We start from the raw sequence: 21,310 nt of genomic DNA, 5'->3' as shown, positions 1-21,310 counted from the left end.
TGTGTACATTTTTTTGAAGTGTTTAGAAGCTGCACTTAAAAAAAATAAATGACATTTACTGGTTACATTTTTACTGTTATTTCAAAAAATCACCACGACAAAACCATTCAACACTGTAAAAAATTGTCCTGTAAATTAACGGTAGTATACTGGCAGCAGGGTTTCCAGCAGTGTACCGTAATTTTACAGTTTTATTACCGTTTTCTGAATTACGGCTTTTTTGTAAATTAACGGTAATATACTGGCAGCAGGGTTTCCAGCTGTGTACCGTTATTTTACAGTTTCCAGAATTACAGCTTTTCTGTAAATTAACGGTAATATACTGGCAGCAGGGTTTCCAGCTGTGTACCGTTATTTTACAGTTTTCTGAATTACAGCTTTTCTGTAAATTAACGGTAATATACTGGCAGCAGGGTTTCCAGCTGTGTACCGTTATTTTACAGTTTTCTGAATTACAGCTTTTTTTGTAAATTAACAGTAATATACTGGCAGCAGGGTTTCCAGCGGTTTACCGTAATTTTTTCAGGATCGTTACTGTATTCTAGTTTTTTTTTTTTTTCTAAACCGTAGAACTGGCAATTTTGCCAATCATTAACTTTATTAAAAATATCTGTATTTGAACAAATTCACCAACTGGCATTTCATTTATACTAAAAAGTGGCAACAAATAGACAGAAAAGAGAAGACCAAGGGGGTATTTCTTATAGAACACTATTTATTTAAGTGCCCAACCAATAATTCAAATGCTTTCTCAAAAAAATAAAAATAAATAAGCAATCAAAATGGAAGAATCAGTCTTTGTATGTGTTAGAGAAATATGAGATGAAGAGAGAAGAAAGTTAACCAATTTACAAAACAGACAATGTGCAAAATGAACCCTGCAGAAGTCTGTGGACATATTTAAACTAATTTAAGTTGACCATATAAAACACAAAACAAGCAGCCATTTTAGGTCTAGCTTTGTGCTTTGAGTATGACAATGCATGGGCATGGGCTTGGAGTGTGTACGTTCCCCTAAAAACAGCCTAAGAAATGGCAAACAACTTCTGAACAAGAATCTTATTTTGGTGTAATAAGTCAAAACCTGGCAAGGATTTGTAGAACAGTCCAAAAACGTTTCAGAAGCATAAAACTGTCACCAACTCTGATGCAAGTGTAGCCAGGGAGGGGTGTAGTCTGAAACATAAACATTGAGAAAAATCCTTTTTAAGTTAAAATAACATCAGCAGAATTTTAATAGAACGTAACAAAAAACATGTATACTGTATAATAATATAAAACATTTCAGAACTTCTATGTTAGAAGTTGTACTTATAATTTTTGTAAAGTTATCCAAAGGATTAATTAGCTAATCAAAAAAAGGAACACTAGATTAGGGGGGGGGGGGGGGGGGGCGGGGCGGGGAAGTGCTATTTCATGCATACTGAGTTTTTTACACTGTTAAAGAGTTGGATTCCCATGCTAAACATGGACAAAGTTTCAAAAATTAAGTTGTACATTTGAAGGAGTATTTTTGTTCCAAAAATACCTCTTCTGGTTTGTCACAAGTTTCGGAAAGTTTTTTTCGAGTATGGCTCTGTGTGACGTTAGATGGAGCGGAATTTCCTTATATGGGTCCTGACGCACTTCTGCCGGAAAGAGCGCGCGCTCCCGTATAGCGAGGCTGAGCAGCACAGACATTTACTGATCAGAGCGATTCACTGATCAGAGCGAGAGCGTCGCAAAATGTCACAAAAAAAGTGTCTTTTTGGTTGCCAGGGCAAGACAACCCTGCACAGATTACCAAAAAAAACAGCATTAAGGGACCAGTGGATGGAGTTTATTTTTACAGAGCATCAACGGAGTTGTGCAAGTGTTTTTGTTTGTTCCCTGCATTTCTAAGATGCTTGTTTTACAAACAAGGCCAAGTTTGACGACGGATTTGCGTATTGTTTATTTCTTAAGGATGATGCAATCCCAACGAAAAAGGGTCACGATCGTGTGTTGGAACCGCAGGCGGTGAGTAAAACTGCTTAAAATATCTCTGCCTCCTTGTTAGTGTGTCCGCCTACCATGCCGGAGACCCGGGTTCGAGCCCCGCTCGGAGCGAGTCGTTGCTGCTGCTGCTCTCGTTCAGTTTCAGCCTCGGGATCTGATTCTGGATCAGAAATAAATGGCTGAATCTGACTGTTTGTTAACCATGGTTTGTTTTGGATGATGGTTTTTTTCCTCACGCTAATGTCACAACTTCCAAACGCTCTCAATGCAAAAGCTTACTGGCGCTCGTTATTCTTTAGCTCCGCCCACAAGTCACATTAGTTTACAGAAAAGATAATCAATAGTTGCAGCTCTATCCCACATACACAAAAAAAAAAAAAAAAAAAAAAAACCAAGCGTCTTCACATCAATCCTTCAAAATAAAGGTTCGGTCTAATGTGATGTGATTGTGACGGAAATATATCACTTTTGTACAGTAGAATATGTCATTTTCAAAGTAATATAATAATACAAATAAGAAATATAGTAATAAAAATAATAATCATTAAAAATGATGTTTAAGGAATAATTACACAATTGTTATTCCATGTTTTAATTGTAACAGGAATAAAAATGGAATTTGAGAATAAAACGTATTTCTAAAATCTATTTTAACCATTAAGATGTAATTTGAAAATGTTTAAAACAAAACAAAAAAAATTATAAAACATATTTACTTAATTTCTTCATGAGTGTTAAGTTAAATATTAAGTAGATTTTACCTGAGAATGACAGGTGAGTTGCACTTTATATTAGAGCAGTCAAATTTACTTAAAATATATTTGTGCAAATTCTTTACTTTTCGAAAAGTAAATCTTATTTAATTTTTTTCAGAGTTGAGCGCTTGCATACAATTTTTTATAATTCATAGAAATGGAAAATGCTTCTTTTCTCTTTTTTTCATCATTGTTTCCACACTATTAGTATGACCAGTACTTAATTTGTAAATTGCTAGGACCTGGAATAAAGTGGGGTGACCGGTTAGAGGACAGAGAGGTAACGGTGCATTTGAGCAACATTAGTGGACCAACTAAACTGATTAATAGTGTGCATGTACTCAAAAAAAAAAAAAAAAAAAAGAATTCATGGTTTTAATAAAATCATTATATTATTTCAACCTCGAAATTTTTTTGTGTGTTTGGGTAGTTTTTGTGTAACCTGGGACTGAACAGTCGCAACAACATAGGGGTTGTAATGAGTGCGGACTGTATCCTCTTCAGGGTAGTTCTCAGTGCCACTGACGACTTTTTTTTGGGTCAAATATAGGTTTGTGGATTTTATTTATAAAACCGTTTCTTTGCTGTAAATTATTTTATTTTATGCAATGCAAACTACAGGGATGCAACGTTAGTAACCAAAATGAGTCACACCAGTCTTTTTCAACTGATTACTTTTAAATGTTGATTTTTTTTTTGTTAAACAAGTTTAAATGTGAGAAATATTCTGTGTGTGTAAACTGTGAAATAAGTTGTATTAAGAACTGTATTTAATGAAAATGTATGTGTAACTTCACTTGCCTAGATGAAGTCCCATTTGAAGTCCATTCGATTTTTTTGTAGAGTGGCAACCTTTGGATTGACTGTAGTGGACATCTTATTCACCACCTTCCCCGTCTTCTTGGAGACTACCTTGCCTCGGCAGGTCTTTGAGCCTCTTTCTGGGTTTATTCCATAGAATCATCTAAGGAAAGTTGCATTACACATTACCGAAGTGTATAACAACCATTTTTCAAAATTCTGATTAATTAATTTGGTTTAGAATTTAGATTAATTTTGTAAAACTTTATAATAAGTATAAAGTAATAAAGCACTTATAAATCATTTGCAAACGATCTATATATATATTCTGACTCGTTTGGATTTAATGTGGATCTACATGCCTTTCTCCTATTTTCTCCGTGTCTGGCATGCGAATAAAACCACATTTGACAGTGTTTCAGATGATGAACTGAAAAAACTGAAATGGAAGAACACAAGTAGAACACAGGAGAAAGGTTGAGGTAACTAGTTTGCAAATAATTTATTACTTTACTACAGTATACTTATTATAGAGTGTTACCACAGATTCTAAGAGAGTGATAAAAACATACACAAAAAGGAAAACACTTACCTTTGTGAAAAAATTCTAACGTGCAACAAGCCGCCTCTTGATACTGCAGGTTGAAGATGTAGTGCACAGCAAACACTTGCAACTGCAGTCAAAAATGTTGACTGGACACTCACGAAAAAAAAAGAAGCAATTTTAACAATTGTGCACAACAGCAATGTTAACAATTATATATCTCAGCCATCAGTAAATGTTTCTTCTTCATCATGTGCAATGACACACTAACCCAGCAAAATCAGATGAGGATTGGCAGGTAGATTGAGTGTCTTCTCAACCTCAGATGCAGATGCTGCAACCTGTAGAGAACACACAATACACAAATAATAATATTACATAATATAATGTGGTGAAGTGGAAAGAAGAAAATTAAATGCTTACATCTGCATGTGAAACCAGTCCATCTTCATGTTCCTGGAAGTGGGACATTAACGTTAGAATCTTGACAAGCAGGTGTACCATATCTTTGTTCTCATCCTGGGACATCCTCCAACTTTTCATTAAAAACACTTAAAAATATTCTGTCTACTGCTCTCTCCTCTTCCTCTCTCTCTTACTCTCTCTCTCTCTCTCCATCTCTCTCACACACACACACACACTCTCTCTCTCTCTCTCTCTCTCTCTCTCTCTCACACACACACACACACACACACACTCTCGCTCTCTCACACACACACACACACACTCTCTCTCTCTCACACACTCTCACACACACACAAAACTGTATTTGAGGCTGAGGAACAAGTTAGAATGTAAGTGAATGAAGTAACGTTTCCTCTGTGATATAGAGATTTGTGCCAATAAATCCAGTGCAAAATTAAAATTAAAATGTGCTCACATACAAAGCCCACTTTATTAACAATAAGTTAGAATATATTTAGATTACAATCTAACTAGTTTTAGATACGACTTATATTGAAAGACTAATGTGTCACTCGGAAAAAAACAAACGTTTCTCACCATAACGCTAACGCTACTCTTTCCATCTATCCAGTCAAGTGCTCATGCAAAAGGCGATGAGTTTATGCTTCCTAAGTAAAATTAAGTTTACAGGCCTATTTTCGATTTCCCAATATATAAGGATAATATATAAGTTACCAACTTTATACGCACCTAACTTAGCAACATTAATGCAAATAAAACAAATCCTCCATTTTAAACTACACTGAGTTGGCGCCAATGCAAAATGTAAATATAATTGTGCAAATAAGTGTTTCAGAAAATCAGGAAAACACACTTACTTCATATCCTCGTTATCTGCAATCTGTAATCGAGATTATATTTGAGATAATATCCGTTTAATTCACAGAGACTGATGATGCTTTTCTCTGGTATCAGACGCTAACCGTTGCTCCCCTCCCCCACCGATCACGTGCTCATCTTCTAAAGTTGCCGAACATGTTCAATTCATATCCAATTAAATAATCAGCGAACGCAAGTATTTTATATTTAACTATTTACAAGTTTAACATTTACAGGATTTTACACCAGGAAAGAAAAAAAAACGATGCAAATCCTTCACAAACACACTCATACACACTTAACTTTCAGGAGAAATTTGTAAAAATTGCATACATGCTAGTTCACCGTCTTGGCAAGATTTGTCAAAGGTAAATTAAAATATTGTGCCCACATTAAAAAAAAAACGCTGCAGTTCAAGATAAAAATGTATTCAGACTTTGATCTGCTTACCTGTAAATGAGCCTCAACTTGAGATGAAATCCATAAAACTTTGACTGAAACCATGCTCCTCCATGCGTCAGCTAGCCTTTGTTTCCCCCTCTCCCACCGATCACGTGTGCATTTACGGTAAGACACCGTAATTTTAGAAAACAGTTCAGTACTGTATATTTACGCTGTTAATATGCTGTAAATTTACAGAAATTTTTTACAGTGAAGCTATTCAAAATTCATCCGCACCTGTACTGTGATACATTCTTTAAACAGTGGTAAAAGAGGATGTGGTGCTGATCCTTCAAGAGTCACTCAAAACGTATCTGTCCATAAAGCCTATAAAGAATTATTCTTAATATACAGTTCACAATAATTCAGCTTGTTATTCTAAAAAAGTGAGGGACATTTTATCAGTAAAATACATAAAATTCATATTATTTTTCTTTGAAAGATTTCTATAAATGATTTAAATCATACTTGTTTCTACAATAATTATTTAAAAGTAATCCTATAGCTCCATCTGGTGGCCATTATTGGTACTAAGAATTGCCAGCTTGATTTATAAGTTATGATAGTTTTAATTTTATGCTGGCTCTTGAAAATGATAAAGCTATGAAACTTACTGTGCTTCCTTCAAATGATGACTTCTACGTATATAAAAAATTATGAATAGTTGGAATTAAACATTTTAAAGATATAGTAAAATAACTATTGTATTTTTTTATGTTACTTTAATAAATCGCTATGGCCACACCATTTAAGGAATCCTAAACCCATTCGAAATTTAACATCTTCAGTATATGGCTTCATGTTAAAACAGTTTGGTGTGAACTACTTGTGTCTTCTTGGAGGAGAATTAATTCATTTACAGGCTGAGTTTATCATAAATCCACAATAACATTTCTGAGTTCTGTATCAATCTGTGTTGTTGTTTGTTTATTTTTATTTTATTTATTTTTCATAGGAAGATAACTGACCCTTTACTCTCCTTTTTAATAAATGTGCTTATAAACCAAGAACAAGCTATTTATAGCTGTATTTATAAACTGCTTACTACTGACTATTAATATTGGGACAAGGCTTTATAAAGCATGAACTGACTATTTACTAATGAGTGCAGTTATTATAAAGTGTTATCAATGCATTTGATAATGTTAACAAATTAGACATTATTTTACAGTGTTATCAAATCCCTTAAATGATTTGTAAATGTTTTGTAATGATTTTATTGACCTACAAGCATTTGTGAAAGTTCTGCTTGCATTACAGCTTAGTCTTGATCTGTGAGCTGAACAGTTTTACTGTTACATCCATGAGATTATGTAAATTCAAATAAATATCATGTCACAGGATGTCAGAGGTCAGTATCAAATTAATTTGAAATTATTATTTGCAGCACAAATAAGGTTTTTTAGGATTTTTAAAAATCCCTAAAACTGTCAGAAAAGGATAAGGCCTAAGATTTCTAAATTTATTTGTTTTTATAACTATAATGCATAAACTATGAAATTATACAAAATGTATAAAAAAGTACAACAGTTATTCTTTTCCAATTTTTTTCATTTATTTATTTATTTATTATTTTTATTTTTTTTGGATTTACATTAAAAAAATTTGCCTACGGCAATCATTCTAAACAGCTTGAATAAAACCAGTTAATATTTATTATAGACCACTATAACTGTGTATAACAAACAAGTTTATTATGAAAATAAAAGTGTGTACACCAGATAAATTGGACGATAAAGAAATTGCTAACAATAATATAATAGAGCATGTTTTAGATTTGTATGCGTTTAGATGCAGAAATGGACAAATCAAATGTAAAATAAAATGTAATTGATTTAATTAAATATAGATTAAGTCTTGTTAGAGCAAAATAATAAATAAATACGTACACACATTAAAAAAGCAGCCAAGATGAATGAGTTTAATTTTTTATATAGATTAAAATTGAAGACAGAAGCAGCTGGTATATGCGGTCACTTAATATTAAAATCCAGTAGATCCACTTCAGATTTATTTCTCAACAGTTTATGTTCACGTGGCTGTTTTCGTTTATATTAGCCAAGCTATTATGTATTTTGAAATAATCTTGTCCGTGATGTTCGTTCTTACGATGAAAGGCAGAATCCTGCAGCTCGAGATATGTTATTCTGCCAGTCGCGCTTTCAAATAGTCTTGCACACATAAACGGGTCACAAACACCTGCATTTAGCTCTTGGTGTGTTATAATGGATGTATTGTGTGCATTTATGGCAATAATTTATTTTAAAAAACTCTTAAACAAGAATAAATTCGTCAGTTTTGAACTTGTGACACTGTGCGCGCTGATCGGAGGCGTGATTTCAGATAGGCATCCGCGAATATTTCATTTCCACACAAACAGTTCAAAAACATCTTAATTTAGCTCTTGGTATGCTCTGATTGGTGAATTGTGTGATATCGCTGCAATACTTTATTTTTAATAGCTATAAAACAAGAATAAACTCGTTTTTTCTGAGCTCATCATTCCACACGCTCCTGCTCAGAGCTGTGATTCATCTCTCGTGTTTCTCACGTATCACTGACCACACATCAATTATTAATGAGCCCTGACCTGATAATAATCATATATGTTGGTTTAGGTTGTCAGTGTGAATTAAATCCAAGTATTTATTTGTATTTTAACCGATTTAAAAGTGAAACCAAAAGAGAGTCTCCTCCCTTTTTTAGTCCGGTAACTGAACCTGTAGGGGCGCTATTTCTCTCAGACAATGGAAGTCTAAGCACACTCACTCAAACAGATGGACAGAGTGAGATGAGATGTCTGACAGTTTTTTAATTTTCTGTTATCCATACAGTGTTATTAAGTCATGAAACTATGCATATTTACTCAGAATAACTTTTTTTTCTGTATGAAAAAAGGTTTTGAAGTGTTTGGAATTTAAAAATGCAGGAAAATTAATAATTCCATCTTTACTGTCATTTAAAAAAATCACCACGACAAAACCATCCAAGCTATCCAAAACACATTCACAATTTAAGTTCCTCAATGTTTTTTCAACATGTAGACAAAGTTTGGTGTGTATAGTGTTACTCTCCTCTGAGCAGTATGCATTAATTCAAGGCTAAATGTAAAAAAACAATCCACATTCAAATCAAAATAGCCGACTTCCTGTTGGTCGTAGCTGATGACTGTGAATTAGAAAGTTGTCCGTCTTGATAAGAACAATTTTTGTACTGAGTTTGGTGTCTGTAACTAAAACTAACCCCCCCACTTTTGACAAAAGGTGGCGCTATAGAGTGCCTCTTCCACGCCCTCTTATGAACTTTTGCCATTGTCTAGCTATCAATAATACCGATATGTGTTTTGACTTTCATGTAAATCTGAGCTTGTTATCTGCCTCAAACTCACCATAACAGAATATTCAAGTTTGACACGTTGCCATGGCAACACTATATTAGATATCAATATCCCCACAACAGATTTTCATCGGCCGTGTTTTGTCATTATTCTGATGAAATTTGCAGCAAATCGAGTAAAAATAAGATGCTGAATTCAAAGCATTTTGAAAATGACACACTTCCTGCTGCCAGTTGGTGGCGCTATAACATTGACTCTTAATAGTCACATATATACGATCGGTATCATACAGCGAACAAACCGATGAAGTTTGATCAAACTCAGGCAATGTATGTGGATGTTATTAGGCATTTCCTGTTTCTCATTTATTGCTCTAATTTCAACGCCTCGCCACGAGCAAACCGTTTGAGATATCAAAAATCCCCTGGCAATTTTTCATCCCCAATGTCTTGAGATCATGTTGACCGAGTTTGGTGGTAATCAAGTAAAAAACCTATGAGAAGTATATCAAATTCCAGAGCATGCTTTTTTTAAACAGCCCTGAATAGCTGACTTCCTGTTGGGCGGAGCCTATGACATAGAGCGCGAAAGTTGTTCAGCTCAATGAGATCTATAAGTGTACTGAGTTTCATATAAATACATGCAAGCGTGTGTGAGCTATGGTTCAAGATTTCTGACGGTGTTCCAGGGGGCGCTGTAGAGCCCCTGTGCCACGCCCAGGTCCCAGTCTCTGTGGCGTCCTGATGGCCGCAGATTCCAATGTGTGTGCCAATTTTCAAGAGTTTTTGAGCATGTTAAGGCCCCCAAAAATGCCCGGAAGGTTTAAAAAAAAATAAAAAAAATAATAATAATAATAATAAGAATAATCCTTAGGGGAACAATAGGGCTCTTCGCCCCTTCGGGCTTGAGCCCTAATAACAATTTAAAATACAGATTTTTTTTTCCTGATTATTAAAGGGATGATTAGGTCTCTCTGTCTCTCTCTCTGCCAGACAGCCCCTCCCTACAGTCCACACACACTGTCACAGTCACCAACCCCCTCACACTCCCCCTCCCTCTCCCCCTCCCTTCCCTCACACAGACAGGGTGGCCAGAGTGAGATCATGTCAGTTGAGAAGTCTGACAGTTTTTTAATTTTCTTTTATCCATACAGTGTTGTAAAGTCGTGAAACTATGCATATTTCCTCAAAATGATTTGATCTTTGTATAAAAAAATGCTTTGAAGTGTTTGGAAGCTGCAATTTAAACATACAAGGCAATTAATGTTTCCCTTTTTACTGTCATTTCAAAAATTCACCACGACAAAACCGTTCAAGCTAACCAAAATCCGTTCGCAATTTAAGTTCCTCAATGGTTTTTCTTCATGTAGACAAAGTTTGGTGTGTATAGTGTACTTCCCCTGTGAGGAGTATGCATTAAATCAGAGCTCAATTTAAATATTCAAATCAAAATAGCCGACTTCCTGTTGGTCGTAGCTGATGACTGTGAATTAGAAAGTTGTCCGTCTTGAAAAGAACAATTTATGTACCAAGTTTGGTGTCTGTAGCTAAAACTAACCCCCCCACTTTTGACAAAAGGTGGCGCTATAGAGTGCCTCCTTCACGCCCTTTTAAAAGCTTTTGCCATTGTCTAGCTATCACTAATACTGATATGTGTTTTGAGTTTTATGTAAATCTGAGCTTGTTGTCTGCCTCAAACTCACCATAACAGAACATTCAAGTTTGACACGTTGCCATGGCAACACTATATCAGATATCAATATCCCCACAACAGATTTACATCGGCCGTGTTTTGTCATTATTCTGATGAAGTTTTAAGTAAATAGAGTAAAAATAAGATGCTGAATTCAAAGCATTTGGAAAATGGCACACTTCCTGCTGCCAGTTGGTGGCGCTATAATGTTGACTCTTAATAGTCACATATATACGATCAGTATCATACAACGAACAAACCAATGAAGTTTGATCAAATTCAGGAAATGTATGTGGATGTTATTAGACATTTCCTGTTTCTCATATCTCGCCATAATTTCAACGCCTCGCCACGGGCAAACCGTTCGAGATATCAAAAATCCCCTCGCAATTTTCCATCCCCAATGTCTTGAGATCATGTTGACCGAGTTTGGTGGCAATCAAGTAAAAGACCTATGACAAGTATATCAAATTCCAGAGCATGCTTTTTATAAACAGCCCTAAATAGCTGACTTCCTGTTGGGCGGAGCCTATGACATAGAGTGCGAAAGTTGCTCGGCTCAATGAGATCTATAAGTGTACTGAGTTTCATATAAATACATGAAAGTGTGTGTGAGCTATGGTTCAAGATTTCTGACTGTGTTCCAGGGGGCGCTGTAGAGTCCCTGTGCCACGCCCGGGGCCCAGTCTCTGTGGCGTCCTGATGGCCGCAGATTCCAATGTGTGTGCCAATTTTCAAGAGTTTTTGAGCATGTTAAGGCCTCCAAAAACCCCCGGAAGGTTTAATAAAAAATAAAAAAAATAATAATAATAAGAAGAAGAATAATCCTTAGAAGAACAATAGGGCTCTTCGCCCCTTCGGGCTTGAGCCCTAATAATCCTTAGAAGAACAATAGGGCTCTTCGCCCCTTCGGGCTTGAGCCCTAATAATCCTTAGAAGAACAATAGGGCTCTTCGCCCCTTCGGGCTTGAGCCCTAATAACAAGAATAATCCTTAGAAGAACAATAGGGCTCTTCGCCCCTTCGGGCTTGAGCCCTAATAATAATAATAACAAAAAATAATCCTAAGGAAAACAATAGGGCTCTCGCCCTCCAGGCTTGAGCCCTAATAATAATAATAATAATAATAAACGGAGCAATTCCAAGAGGGTCCTCACACCATCGGTGCTCGGGCCCTAATAATAATAATAAACAAAGCAGATACAAGAGGGTCCTCGCACCTCGGTGCTCGGGCCCTAATTAACAGGACCATGACATGTAAGCACTTTTGCATGACCTTTCCATTTAGCCATAAAACATTAATCCACACATGACAGAGGATGTAAACGAACCCACACCAAATCTCCAACTTGGAAGTGAACTTGTCGTCTTCGTAAATCGTAATTGGTGTTGTTTGCTTTGGGCTCACTAAACATTCCTTTGCACACTTTTATTAAGTATACTTAAGTAAAGATCAAGTATATTTTAGGTATACTTTATGTAGCAAGTATAAAAATATCAGTGTTCTAGTAGTATACTTGTAAGTGTACTGTTTCATTACTCCTTGGGACTAAATTGGCCCACTTTCTAGTGTATAAAAGTATACTTTGAGTACACTACAAGTTTACCTCTATGTTTGTAGTTTGTACAGCAATAATACTAAAAGTGAACTTATAGATACACTGATAGTTTACTAATTAATTACGTTTTGAAGTATAGTCTCAGTAAACTACTAGTTTATTAGTTTTATACTGCAAGTATACTCATAAGTTTTCTTTAAGTGAACTTTACATCACACTTTAAGTATACTACTACTACCATATACTACTATCCCTATTTAGGTTTTAATGTGTATATATTTTGTTACATGAATATCTGAACATACAAAACATCCAAAGAAAGAACAGAGTATCTGCTTGTAAACAAAAACATTTTGTTTTAGCTTCATGCATTATTTTTTCAAACACTTTAATGTGTTTCATATAGGGCCGGGACTTTAACGCGTTAATTGAGATTAATTAATTACACAAAAAATAACGAGTTAACTAAGATTAATTAATTACAGGAAAAAAAATTCCCGCATTTTTAATAACTTATTTTTGCACCGCGGAACGTTTCTCACTGGATGAGTTTCAGCGGACCGATTATACTGGAGCACCAACTAGCGTTCGCAAACTTCGCATATCACCGCAGCACATTGAGCCTCAAGGATCACCTCAACGCAAAACATATAGCAGCTAGCGTGGACTTTACACTTTATGTTGAACTATGTATTATTCTTTATTGAACTCTTTATTGTTTTGGCCAAGGTTATTGAGAGTTGGACTTAGTATGTTATGGCCTCTGAAGCAACAGAGAGATGTTTTCTAATAGTCAGTGTTTCCAATGTTCTGAATTTAATTGACAGTATTGTGTTTTACTTAAAAAACAATTTACAGAAGGTTCCAGCACCTATAAGCTTCCTGAATTTCTGAAATGTACTATTTCTAAATTGTTTCTAAATATGCTATTGCTACACTTCATGGCAAAAATTGCACTGGTCTGCTAGACTTGGTTGAACAAAGATAAACAATATTTTGTTGCTTAAGCTTATGTATTCAGTCTTTATTCAATGGTATACTATAAATCCATGTGAAAAAAAATTACTTCTCACTGTTCTCAGGTCAAATATTTATATGTGATTAAAATGCGATTATTTTCGATTAATTAATTACAAAGCCTCTAATTAATTAGATTAATTAATAATCTTTAACAAATAAAGAAATAACCTTTTGAACAAAAAGCTGAAAAAAAAGACTATGAATTGGATTAAGAATGAGAATCAAAACGTAGATGGAGTCGATCAACACCCCAAAGCTTGACTGTAATTATTACCTCTTCATCTGTTGATATTTTATTCCATTACAGTTTTGATGCTGTTTCATGTCAGATGATCGTATTAGATTACATGTAGTAGTATCTTGTGTTTCTAATTTCTTCTTCACTTGTGTTTTTTTTTCTTTTTTTGGAAATTCTTTAAAGAAGATGTGTACTAGCACCTTCTACCATGTAATAATGAAAACACAGATTCTAGGAGCACGAGTATAGCTCATATATACTTAACATTTTTGTAAGTATAAGTCAAGTTTTCTTAAATGTAATTTTAAGTATATTTATGAGGAGTACATAAAGCCCATTTCTGAGAAGTACATAAGTAAACTAAAAGCATTCTTTCTTATTTTTAGTTTAAAAGAAGTATAGTAATAGAACGCTTGAATAAACTTATTTTTGTAAGGGTTTGCATTAGCTCTTTTGACAAGATAGGGTAGGCTGGACTATCTGTGGGATTGGAATGGCTCTTTCCAGAGGATCCTTTAATTTACAACCAAGCATGACTTCAACTGGGGTAAATCATCCACTCAACCAATTTTGAGCAGTAAGCAACTATTATTAAGAGATGTTCATTCTGTTTCTGACTTTCAGGGAAGGGTCTTATAAGGTCAGTCCCTAGCATATGCCCAGGTTCCATTATTGGTGTCAACTGCATATAGCCAGCTTACTTCACCACTGTTGGTTTGTACTTCTGATATACAGTACAGACCAAAAGTTTGGACACACCTTCTCATTCAAAGGGTTTTCTTTATTTCCATGACTATGAAAATTGTAGAGTCACACTGAAGGCATCAAGGGCTATTTGACCAAGAAGGAGAGTGATGGGGTGCTGCGCCAGATGACCTGGCCTCCACAGTCACCAGACTTGAAACCAATCGAGATGGTTTAGGGGTGAGCTGGACCGCAGACAGAAGGCAAAAGGGCCAACAAGTGCTAAGCATCTCTCGGGGAACTCCTTCAAGACTGTTGGACGACCATTTCAGGTGACTTCCTCTTGAAGCTCACCAAGAGAATGCTAAGAGTGTGCAAAGCAATAATCAAAGCAAAAGGTGGCTATTGAAGAACCTAGAATATGACATATTTTCAGTTGTTTCATACTTCTGTGTTATGTATATAATTCCATATATAATTCCACATGTGTTAATTCATAGTTTTGATGCCTTAAGTGTGAATCTACAATTTTCATAGTCATGAAAATAAAGAAAACTCTTTGAATGAGAAGGTGTGTCCAAACTTTTGGTCTGTACTGTACTTGGCATTTCTTGCAATGCTTCCATACGTCAGAACGTATCTTTGGCCAGTGGCATATGTCCACCAGCCTCAACAATGTCTTGAGCCTGCAGAGATGTCCACTTAATGGGTTGTTGTGAGCATAAAAAAAGTCAGCTTCTAAAGAGCAAACCATTCTTCATAACATAGTGAATATGATTAGGATTGGGAAAAGCAGTGATGTCTGACCATTCTATCAGTAAGGTTGCAAAAGCAATTAAAGAATACTTTGGTATTAGCAGAGTGAGTATTTTGAGAACTTTTCTGTACTTGCCAATGAAGTTAATCTCTTGCAGACGGATACCCCAGTGTATCAATCGCGATGAGGGTTTTGGATGGTTGAAGACCCAGGTAAGAGCAGCATGATCGGTGATCACTTCAAACGGTTGTCCCTCCAGGTAATGTCTCCATTTTTCTATTGCCCATACCACAGCACAACATTTCTATTCCGGGAGTACAATTTTTCAGCTCCTTGGAAGCAAAGCGACAACATGTTCCACTCCTTCAATATCCTGGGTTAGGACAGCTCCTGTACCAATGTAACTTGCATCAGTCTGAACTTTGAAAGGTTGACTCATGTGAATTGGCATGTTGATTAACTCACTCTAAATCAACTAAAAATAATTATGTCATTCCTCTGTCCACATCCAAGTAGCTGCTTTCTGTTTTAGGGCATGCAGTGATGCATCTTTCTCTTAGAATTTAGGGATTAATCTCTGGTAACATCCCGCCAAACATAGAAATCGTTGTACTTCATTCAGCAACTTAGGTACAGTAGAGTTGGCAACAGAGTCAACCTTTTCTTGGTCTGTCTTTATTCCTTTGGCTGAAATCATGTGTCAAAAAAAAAAAGAAAACTCTTTTGCATCAGAATGCATTTTTGAAGGTTTAAGTTTAGACCTGTCCTGCTCAACCATTGCAACACTTCTTTAAAGTGATGAAGGTGCTCCTTCTCTTTATTAGAGTACACAACAATGCCATCAATGTACGCAAAATAAAGCTTTCCCTTCAAATCCTTTAACACAAATTTTGTGAGTTTTTGAGGCCTAAAAGTAGATGAATGAATTCATACAGCCCTGACTGTGTCACAAAAGCAGTTTTATGAATGCTTTTGGGTTCCTTCTCAACTTGCTAATACCCACTCTTGAGATTGAGTATACTGAAGACGGCAACAACATGCACAGACTCAAGGATATCATGTATCTCTGGCATGGAATATCTGTCCAGATACGTCTTGGCATTTAAACCGCTGATATCAATGCAAAATATCTGTCCACCTCCCTTCTTTGGCACTAGAACCACTTGTGCAGCCCAAAAAGAAAGCGAAGGTCAGGTAATTTGCTTATCCAGCATTGTCTTGATCTCTTGGTCAATGAAGTCTTGTTTCTCTTGAGATACATGTTGCACTGGTTTCACACTGCAAGTGTGAACGTTCATGCTAATTAATGAGGGCATTCACACCAGCAGCAGGCACAGAGTCTTTTTTTGCTGTGCTTCTGATGTTCAATTAAAGTGACAACACACTTTTAATGGACAAAATAAACATGATTTCACACAAAACATGCTAAAAATGCACAGAATAAGCATGTCTAGTGTATTTTCCCTTACCAAAAAGTAGTATACTTCAAGTATATTTTTAAGTATACTTTATGTAGCAAGCATACAAATATCAGTGTTCTAGTAGTATACTTGTTAGTGTACTGTTTCAATACTACTTGGGACTAAATTGGGTCGCTTTCTAGTATATAAAACTATATTTTTAAGTATAACAGAAGCAAACATTGAGTACACAACTAGTTTACCTCTATGTTTATAGTTTGTACTGCAATTATACTAAAAGTGAACTTCTAGGTATATAGTTTACTAATTAAATACTTTGTACACACTGAAGTATAGTCTCAGTAAACTACTAGTTTAGTAGTTTTATAAACGTATTTTTCGTAAGTGTTAACACAAACTGCAGTGTGTCAGGGAAGAAAATTAAGAACAAAAAATATGTGTTGAAGATTTACCCATTTTAACTTGTTTAATTTAATTGCCAAATTGTAACTTAAAACATTTTATCAAACTCACAACAAACAATTAATCTTGCTCAGGATCTTAAGTTACAATGGAGTTAATACATAAGAAGCTCATTGTTCATACATTATTGACAGCTTCTGTAAATATTGTATTCTGTAAATATTGCACACAATCACTTACGATTGATGAGACAAACTTACACCTTTCATTTATTTTTAGTTCCACAGTTACAGAAACAGAGCTATAGATACAATAAATGCACATAAAACATCTTGACATCTTCAGTATTCGGCTTAATAAAAATATTATGAACGTTGAGCCTGTTTACCTTGGGTAGAACAAACCTTTACATTTTTTTAATGAATCTCTATAAAAAAAATAATGACTTAATATTCAAGTCAAGTCAAGTTACTTTTATTTATATAGCGCTTTATACAAAATACATTGCGTCAAAGCATAACAAAGCAACTGAACAACATTCATTAGGAAAACAGTGTGTCAATAATGCAAAATGACAGTTAAAGGCAGTTCATCATTGAATCAAGTGATGTCATCTCAGTTCAGTTTAAATAGTGTCTGTGCAATCATTTGCAATCAAGTCAACGATATCGCTGTAAATGAAGTGACCCCAACTAAGCAAGCCAGAGGCGACAGCGGCAAGGAACCGAAACTCCATCGGTGACAGAATGGAGAAAAAAACCTCGGGAGAAAGCAGGCTCAGTTGGGGGGCCAGTTCTCCTCTGACCAGATGAAACCAGCAGTTCAATTCCAGGCTGCAGAAAGTCAGATTATGATGAAGAATCATCAGTTTTTTGTGGTCTTGTCCTGGTGGTCATCTGAGACAAGGTCTTTACAGGGGATCTGTATCTGGGGCTCTAGTTGTCCTGGTCTCCGCTGTCTTTCATCTGGTCTGAATACGTACTGGATCCGGGTGACTGCAGTATGGGGTCAGAATTGTTGCATTATTCCAAATAAATAGATTATTATCCATAAATAAATGTAACGAGATTCACAAAAATATATCAAATTCACAAATAAATGTAAAGAGTTTCACAAAAAAATATAAAACTCACAAATAAATAAAATGAGATTTGCAAATAAAAAAATATATATTTACAAATGTGTTTAATGTCACAAACACAACTTTACCTGGCATTTATTTGTGAACCGCTGTCTGTGCATTTGTAAATTACTGCACGCATTTGTGGATCGCTTCCTGTGCATTTGTGGATTTGAAACACTTCTAGCGTCGACGTGCAGATAAATCCACAAATAAGTGGACTCCACCCACCGTCTACTTAACCCAATCAGACAACGCCCATGTTGCACTGACCAATCGCAGCACGCTCTCTCTCCAACCAATCACGTTTTGCCTAACAACCAGGGCGGGATCAGACACATGAACGCGAGTCACTCGCTACAGTCTCTTCAACATGGCCGATCAAGAGGAGTAAAGACAGGTGAGTGATGCTAACACAGTTATTAACTGAAGTTTTACCAGTTCTTGATATGTCATCATTTGTCATAACTAGTGAGGTAGTTTGACAATTTACACCATGATTTAATAAGTTATTATTTGCTCTCAAGCACCATTTCGAAGACTGTCGCATTTGTCTGCCACATACATCAAGGGTGTCTTAATTCTAAAATGGACCATTATTCATTGTGAGGTGTAAATTGTTGTAATTTCTTTACTTTTGAATTTCTTTACTTGTGGCCTACAAAATGCGACCTCCTTGAGAAAGCAGCCATCGAAACAGTCAGCGGATTTATTTTTCATTTAGAATTACTGAATTAGTTTATTAGATTAAATAAACTATTAATTAATATTGAGTGCAAGATGAAGAATATGTGAAGCTGCGGGTAGATTCGATGTGCGCCTGTAGTAAGGTTGCCAACTGCCCTAATTATACAGATATACGTTTGGGGTAAGATCTTCCACTGCATATTACATGAGACTCGGTTTTATTCCCCCTTGTCACCCCCCGCAGTGGCATCGTCTCAGATACTACAAGTATGTGTGAACTGAGGGTCATAAGCTGTTGTTACGTTACCTGTAATGCATGACATGACCACAGCCTGTTCATAGATTTATTGTAATTTATTATAAAGCACATTTGAGGAAAAATTGGTATGTCGTTCAGGTTACTATGATTGGAAGTATTAATAACATGTATTTAGTTACCACTTATAGTCCAACTGAACTTCTTGTACTACAAGTGGTAACTAAATACATATTGTTTTAAATAGAGGTAGTATATTAAAAGCACATTTTAGTTTATGGTGTCTCAAAAGAGCACAGTTGAGTACACTTAGATGTTCTTAAGATTATATTTTTTATTAATACTTTGCAAATCAAATTAGCGATATTTATTGTTTTAATATGTATTATAAATGGCTTAATTACAATATAAATCCTGTAAAAAGTATTTTTCAAACTTCTCATTCTAAGACTCATTGCAGTTTGACAGTTTTAATGCATACAACCTTCCATAAAATGTTAAGAGTTGTTTGTATGCATCTTCTGATTATTTTTCCACACAGTTACTACAGACCAGCTACAAAAGCTTACATCATTTTGGACTGGATGGGAAGTCCCATCCAAGAATCTCCAGGTAAATGTTTGGAATGGAAGATACTTCAAGGCTTCTACCTGCAGCAGGACCCTGATGATACCAGCTGAAATAACCACAATGGATAACTTTGCATCTACATTGCAAGCTTGTGCTAACACATCCTCCACTGGATTTGGACTCATTTAATTCTGGACACTGGTTCTATGTAATTTTTTTTTTCTATGTACAAGTAATAATAATAAATAAAGTACTTCAATAACATTTTAAAATAAATTTAATTATTTTACATGTCTTAAAAGGTTGTTTCCACAAGTTTTACTTAAGATACAACTATATATACACATTTACAACCTTGCTGTCAAAATTAGAGCAGCAGAAATAAACCTTCAAATATCCCTTTATTCAATCAAAGTCTGTACATATGTGAGAGTCTTGAGGTATACATCTACTCCAAATGAATCAGACACTTGCAGTGGGTCAATTTGCTCATTTGTGAGTTGTGGCCTGTGAATTACAGGCACGTTGACTGCAAAGTGAACATGGTCAGCATCTCCACCATCTTGTTCAACTGCCATTGAGTCTGAATATTCCATCTAAAGGTAAACAAATAAATCATTTTAAATATGGGGGGTTAATCTAACAGAGCAAAACCAATAAAGCATTGTAAGAAGAAATAATTACCTCAGGGTTAATTATTGGATTCTGTCTCTGGCCAAACACATTCTCTCATCCAACGAATGATAGTTGTATGAGTGACACCTAAAATGTTACTGATGTTTTCCTGGGGTAATCCAAGCTTCAGAAAGTGGATTAGTCTGTCATTTGCTGCCTCACTGTCCAGCATAATAACAAACACAGAACATTTTGATCAATGAAATAAACCTTGTTCATAATGAAATATTAGTCTAATTGGTAAATACAGCACAGTACTTTAGACTTTTTTATTTTTAGCAGATAGCCAATATTCCAACAATATTTTTAAATGTAACATGCTACATGACCAAGTGGTCATTTAATTACCTTAAAAAAAAAAAAAAATTAATAACACAGACGGACGGATGGGTTCAGAAAACACCAGAGAGGTAGAAAACTGGGAAACACTAGTTAAATTACAAATAACGTTATAGTTTTATTTTGGATGTTACTACAGTAATGAGCATTATATATAATAGTAATTAGTGGAGCGGCTTGGCCCTGGTGTCAGATCCCTGGCGATGATCTGCACTAATGCCCGAGCAGCACTTTCACCTTGTGCAGAAAGGCCCTGAACAAACAGTAAGTAAACACAAACTGCAGCCAAATATTTAACTGAACAGACTGTAGTTTAAAGGTGCATGGAGTAACCGTTCCAGTTATATACAAGGGAACATAATAATGAGGAAAGCCAACTTTTTACTAGTGATGGGAAGTCAGGTTCTTTTTTCGAAAACTGGTTCTTTTCGACAGTTAATTTCAATTAACATGTCATGCATTACAGGCAACGTAACAACAGCTTATGACCCTCAGTTCACACATACTCGTAGTATCTGAGACGATGCCACTGCGGGGGGTGACAAGGGGGAATAAAACCGAGTCTCATGTAATATGCAGTGGAAGATCTTACCCCAAACGTATATCTGTATAATTAGGGCAGTTGGCAACCTTACTACAGGCGCACATCGAATCTACCCGCAGCTTCACATATTCTTCATCTTGCACTCAATATTAATTAATAGTTTATTTAATCTAATAAACTAATTCAGTAATTCTAAATGTAAAATAAA

General features: G+C 35.4%; 1 long non-coding RNA gene across 1 annotated transcript; it reads right to left on the bottom strand.

The window, feature by feature from the left end:
- Positions 1-19,928: 19,928 nt before the first annotated feature.
- LOC127986025 (uncharacterized) lies at positions 19,929-20,380 on the bottom strand. The gene is made up of 2 exons (XR_008160729.1): positions 20,229-20,380; positions 19,929-20,140 (listed from the first exon to the last, which is right to left on the bottom strand). It is a non-coding gene; the product is annotated as an uncharacterized LOC127986025 (long non-coding RNA).
- Positions 20,381-21,310: the final 930 nt, after the last annotated feature.

The sequence above is a fragment of the Carassius gibelio genome, chromosome B21 (genome assembly GCF_023724105.1).
Source record: "Carassius gibelio isolate Cgi1373 ecotype wild population from Czech Republic chromosome B21, carGib1.2-hapl.c, whole genome shotgun sequence".
NCBI classification, from domain to species: Eukaryota; Metazoa; Chordata; class Actinopteri; order Cypriniformes; family Cyprinidae; genus Carassius; species Carassius gibelio.
Note: the sequence above shows the minus strand (reverse complement) of the source record. Positions and strands in the feature narration are given on the sequence as shown.